The 5,549-nt window shown below is 41.1% G+C and overlaps 1 long non-coding RNA gene across 1 annotated transcript; it reads left to right on the top strand.

Annotated features, from left to right (window-relative positions):
- The first annotated feature begins 221 nt into the window (after nucleotides 1–221).
- On the top strand, nucleotides 222–5,078 carry LOC111271458 (uncharacterized). The gene is made up of 4 exons (XR_002686875.2): nucleotides 222–1,015; nucleotides 2,159–2,441; nucleotides 4,142–4,280; nucleotides 4,888–5,078. It is a non-coding gene; the product is annotated as an uncharacterized LOC111271458 (long non-coding RNA).
- The last annotated feature ends 471 nt before the right edge of the window (nucleotides 5,079–5,549 follow it).

Here is a 5,549-nt window from a genome sequence, read left to right as displayed (position 1 = left end):
TGTCGATAGAAACAATAAGAGCGCGACGTCTTGCTGCTGGGGCTAAGTGATATTTTAACAAAGGCGCTGACTTTGAGAGATTCTCAGGAAACACATTGCGGAAATAACGGAAAGATTGGTCACTGCTGGATAATAAACCTGATCTATTTTGATGAGCTTACTTACCATATAATTGAAGTCGTCTGGTCAGCTTCAGATCTACGTTATTGGGATAGGTAAGATAGCTGCATCGAAATCAGCCGGAACCTGTGATCTTTCGCTGTAAGACAACGTAGGAGGAGGTTTTTCGCATTTTAATACGACCTTGCTGGAAAATGTCATGAGAGAAAGGATTCAAAGCAATAATTGAAAAGACTATAATAGCTCCTGAGGTGCAGTCAAGACCAACTGTAATACCGTTCCTTTTTTCTTCCGGACCTTGATGGCAGCCAGCCTGAAAGGACAGAGGTTTAATGGGTCAAACACAAAAAGCGAGTCCGATGCTTTGGCTTTACGCGTGGATTGTTTAGGGAAGTAGCTTTGAGAGTCCCAAAGAGTGTGCAGATGCATTCGCCTACACCTTTCAAAAATAAGGGGTATGCTGAAGGGCCTCTTGTGAGCCTGATTGTGTGCTACACGGATAATGCTGTTTTGTTCCAGTGAGATTGGGTCACGAGTCATACCGGACTCGCGAGATTATGAGTTGCCATTGCGTTGCGGGCCTTTATTGTAGTTGTATTCCTATTATTTTATACCCATTGATTACATTTTTTGGGTTTATGCAAAAGATTAGGTTTACGCCGACAGACTTGCAAGTATAGAGGAAAGAGAGGTTAATACTCAAACAGTGATCGAGTCAATCAATCATGACATGCTTCTTCAAATGTTTACAAGCTTCTCTTGCTCGTTCAAAGCTTGGAAGGCTACTCGTGCGTTCAGACATAAACTGGAAGTGCACAGTATAAGTAAGACAAAACGAAACTCGGCTCCGTTTGAAGGCTTCTTTATATTTGTGTGTAAACAAGTTGGCACAAAGGTACGTTGGGACGTTTCACTATCTAAAATCGTTTTTATTTTGACGTTTGAATTTTATCTAGTTTATGCAGCATTACAACGGCTAGAAATAGAAGCTGCTTTTACCTGGAAAATATATTACAGTTACTGCAGTGAGAAATTATCTGTGTATTAATATTACAACCGGAAAACGAGAAAGAAGAACAAGAAAGAACCTGTGCCTAAAGTGGCGAACTATGTATCCTCAGTCGAAAGCTTCCCACTTCAGTACTTAGCAAACCTAGAAGGGTGATGTTTATTTACAGAAATTGTGCTATTGAGAAAATGGAGAAATACTTATTTGTTTACGTCCATACAGAAATCGACCCTGTATGGCCTTCTTCCTGCTCAAGCAGAATAACTCAGTAGTTTGCCTTTTGTAAAGACAATCTACTTTCAGTTTATATTACAAAAATGGATTTAAAAAATGCCGCAATTTTCACTTACCACAAAGTAGAGAAAATTGCAGACGGCGACCGATACTGTCTTAGTAAGAATAATACGTTATTGTTTTTACAGAATCTTGCTATCATACCCCATGCATGTGTCCCGATGTATTTGACGTAACGGTCGCTTCTTAAATATCTATAGAAGGCATGCTTCTTTTATATGATACATCGACTCTACTTATTTACTGACATTATTCGTAAACTTTTTAAGTGGATTTGGGTGTTTATAAGATTAATTCGAAAATTTCAGATGTCTAGTTATAATAATATCTGTTGGAACGCTATACCTTAAGAATGCTGCAAACTTATTCCAAATCATAAAACATGCGTCAAAAAACAACACACGTGACTAGCGTGGTCGAAGAAGCTGAGAAATATAGCGGACCTTTTCCGCGTCCATGGCGATCTTCCTATAGGCTAAAGATCATGAGTAGATGGAAGTTCAAAAACGAGCTCTACATCTTGACAGTGTACAGGCGACTCAACTTGGCTCCGAACGTCACGTATTATCTGTGCCTCTTTCTTTAGTAGACTCCAAACTAGGCAACGATGTTATGCCGTCAAAAGCGTCTCGAAACTATGGATTGTTCCACATGCTCCCTTTGACATAACGCTAAATGGGAAGTGACCAGGGGGATCGCAATTGATTTAACGAGAAAAACGAAACCGATTTTTAGGAACCAGAAGCTTGAAGTTCAAGGAAATCTCAGCCCATGAATCGGCATATGCTTTAGGGATAAGCTTTTAGGAAGCTGAGTCGAAGACCGAGTACGCGCCTGCGCCGAATCCAGGAAGCACAGTCCACTCATATGAACTTCGCGAAGTTCTCGTCCAATCCCCGCCAACACTCGATCCGCGATTTGGATTTCTGTTTTAGATAGACCTTACTTCAACAAGTAGCCGGCAAGGCAAAAATATGCTGGACTCCAACGCTCCCTCATCCAGGCTTCCCTCATCCAGGTATGTGCGCGCCTTTCAGACGGCCCATGATGAGGAGCCGGACGAAATAATTATTGTGGAGTGAAATATTAAGGTTTACTACTGCTGCTGCGAATTTCTGCTTTTACGTCATTAGATTCACTAAGATGACTGATTTGTCTCTTTCAATTGAACGTATCGTTTTATTTGACCGTCTAGTGTCGCGAAGGTGGTGCCAAATCTCTCTTCCAAGTACTTAACCTTACGTTGATCTTATACCTTAATATTTGCATCAATTTAACAGACCCACACGACACATTTAGGTCGATTTTACATTGAAACAGATACTAGAGTCGCATCAAACGACGTCCTAAAGAACTTGCTTCTTCTTTCGGTGGTTTCGCTTTCTTCTAAAAAAAAGGGCAGCATGATGGCTGGCAATCAGGTCTCCATATCTGGCATACCAGTTGTCGAACATAAGGCTCTTTGCAGGAATTCTGTCACGAAGCGTTTGTACACGTTTCTGTTGGATCGCTGTTTAACGATTCGTCTAACCTGCGTAGTCCTGTTCTGGAGGAATCATTTAAAAACATCCCGACATCACTAATCAACATTTTCTAATATATATTGGCAACCAACCGTAGTAGTCACAGATGTAGCAACAGCAACAATTAAGCTTCATTGTAAATTGTATGGCTTCTATGGCTAGTACGTAGAGTACAACATTTTGTTGTTTTGGTGGACTTGAAATAGGTCGAACTTTATTTCTAGCGGCTACCTCCTGAATATGCGTAAGGGTTCTTGTCAAGACGAGTCAGTAATACGAGCAGGAAGGGAACGGCTGCGTAGGATGGGGCTGCTATCATACCCAGTTAGCTCTATAGTGCTAATAGAGTACTTTAGAATTATGTTATCAGCTAGGTACGCCATCTCATGGACAGTGCCATTCGCTAGTGTATGGGGTAAACTATAACGCGCGGAACGTTAAGAGCGGAGTTCTTCGTCTTTAGGCGTCGTGCTTTCTGAAGCGACCACGGGACTGGATCTGATCCGCAAAAAACGCCTAAACAATTGAAACAATAAAAGCGGCTGATTCGTTCCTCGTTAGGACAGACTTATCTAACGACTCTCCCCAACAAATTAGAGGAGGGGCCTTCTAAGTGTCGTCCTCAAAATAAAGGACAACTTACGCGACCCATCTTCATAGAGAGCGATCGCGAGTAGTTACAAACTTTTCCATCTCATTGCGCAGCGTCTGACGAGATTTTGACCATGTATCCTATTTGAACAGCGCTGAATTCCGCGCTGACCGGATGCGATACGCCACTGCAAGAGGTACATCGTGTTCACAATCGACCGAAATAGGCATCGTGTTTGTGGATTTCGAAACAGGATTTTAGTAATGCCTACACAATGCAGGGTTCCTTAAAGCATGCACTGTCTGAACAAAGGGGTTCATTCAAGCAATTGACATAACACAGGGTGATAACCTCACTTCTGCTTTTCGTTCTATTGCTCAATGATCCGTGAAGCATTTTCCAGATTTAGCAGGGTACGTACAAACGTTGTCCTGTGCAAACAGTCTTATCTTCGTTAGAAGGTGTCGGCTTTATGTAAAGCAAGCATACACAAGGCTCCCGTTATACAGTGGATGAAGCGTACATGAGTTTAACACATATATATATATTTCTAGCTTTCTATACAGGCTTACGATAAAGAGCATTCCTTCTTCTATTTAATAGACCGTCTTTGCGTGGTCCGCGTTGAAGCGTCTCATTGGAAATCTGCTGACGGAATGGGCGATGTCGCCATTTTGATCTGCCAACAAATCTGCAACGATAATTTGTGGAGTGAGACTGACATAGCGGTAGAGATGCCACTGTGAGTATTGTCACCCTATAGAGTCGATTCGAGAACTAGCATTGAGAAATGTCGGATGCATAAAACTACCCACTATTTGGATATCAAACATCTAGAGCCCAATTTGCACATTGGTCAAAATGGGAAAGCTTGAAACTTTTAAGTTTCGAAGTAACTTTAGATAATATGTGATCGCTTTCTCTATTATAACGCCTATTTGCTGGTATCGTTGTATCCTCGCGGCCACTAAGTATTTATCCAGACGGACAATTTACCCTTGCAAGTTGATTTTGTACGAAATTACATTTTGGACGCCTCTGTTGAAAGCAAACTACTACCGATACAAAGGATCGTACAAGATCCAGGCTATTCAGCGGATGTGTTAAGATTTTTCATCTGAGCCTTTTTCCGGGCAGCTAAAAATGAATATCATTTAGCATTTTCGTTCATTTGTTTCTATCCATTTTTTTCAATTGTTTGTTATTAACTGTAAGTAGAGACCCGAACCAACAATTTTAGTAGGTCGATATCTTTCCAGTTCCATGAAGCACATAGTAACACCTGTTTAGGATTAGTTCAGACTTCGTACCTTGTCGAAGATATATCTTTATTTTTTTTTCCTTTGCAGATTATTATCGTATGTGATTTACTGTACACAGCATTGGACATGGCTCAATTTCTTGTAGGGTTTCTCTCGAAAATGGAAATCTATTGCATCCGTTCGTGCGGGACTCAAGCGTCAAATCGGCTTTTTTTTTTCTAGCCAGCTCTCCTCGAACAGCTCAGGATTATTTCGTAATAAACGCTGAATTTTACGTTTGCAATAATATCACCATCTTTTCTGTTATTGTTCAACCACTACGAAAAGCCACTTTGGGCCACCTCTTCCGATAACGCTTAACTTTGAAAGTAAGCGGCACGATGTTTTTCTATGAGTCCATGAAGCGGTTGTGCCTTTACATTGAAAAAATGGTATAGAAAATATAGCGAACTTTACCATACAATCGTTTTACTATACGTATCATTGTCGAATCTCGGTTTTCGAATGATCCTATCGCCGATGCGACTCACATTATCTGAGACATGTGTCTTCAAAGGTATCTACGTAGAAGAGCGAACAACTCAAGATTATCGAAGAACTATCGATAGGGTGCCCCTGCAGGTCAGGAGTGTAGGTTCAATGTATTACAGATGTAACACGTATACAAGTTCATCCAGCACTCGGAAATCCGAGCTTGCATTTTCATCGTAGAGCGTAGACGCCCACAAGAAGACAATCAGATCGAGGCA

The sequence above is a fragment of the Varroa jacobsoni genome, unplaced genomic scaffold (assembly GCF_002532875.2).
Source record: "Varroa jacobsoni isolate VJ856 unplaced genomic scaffold, vjacob_1.0 contig00636, whole genome shotgun sequence".
In the NCBI taxonomy this organism is placed as follows: domain Eukaryota; kingdom Metazoa; phylum Arthropoda; class Arachnida; order Mesostigmata; family Varroidae; genus Varroa; species Varroa jacobsoni.
The sequence above is the reverse complement of the archived record's forward strand: the minus strand, read 5'-3'. Positions and strand labels throughout refer to the sequence as shown.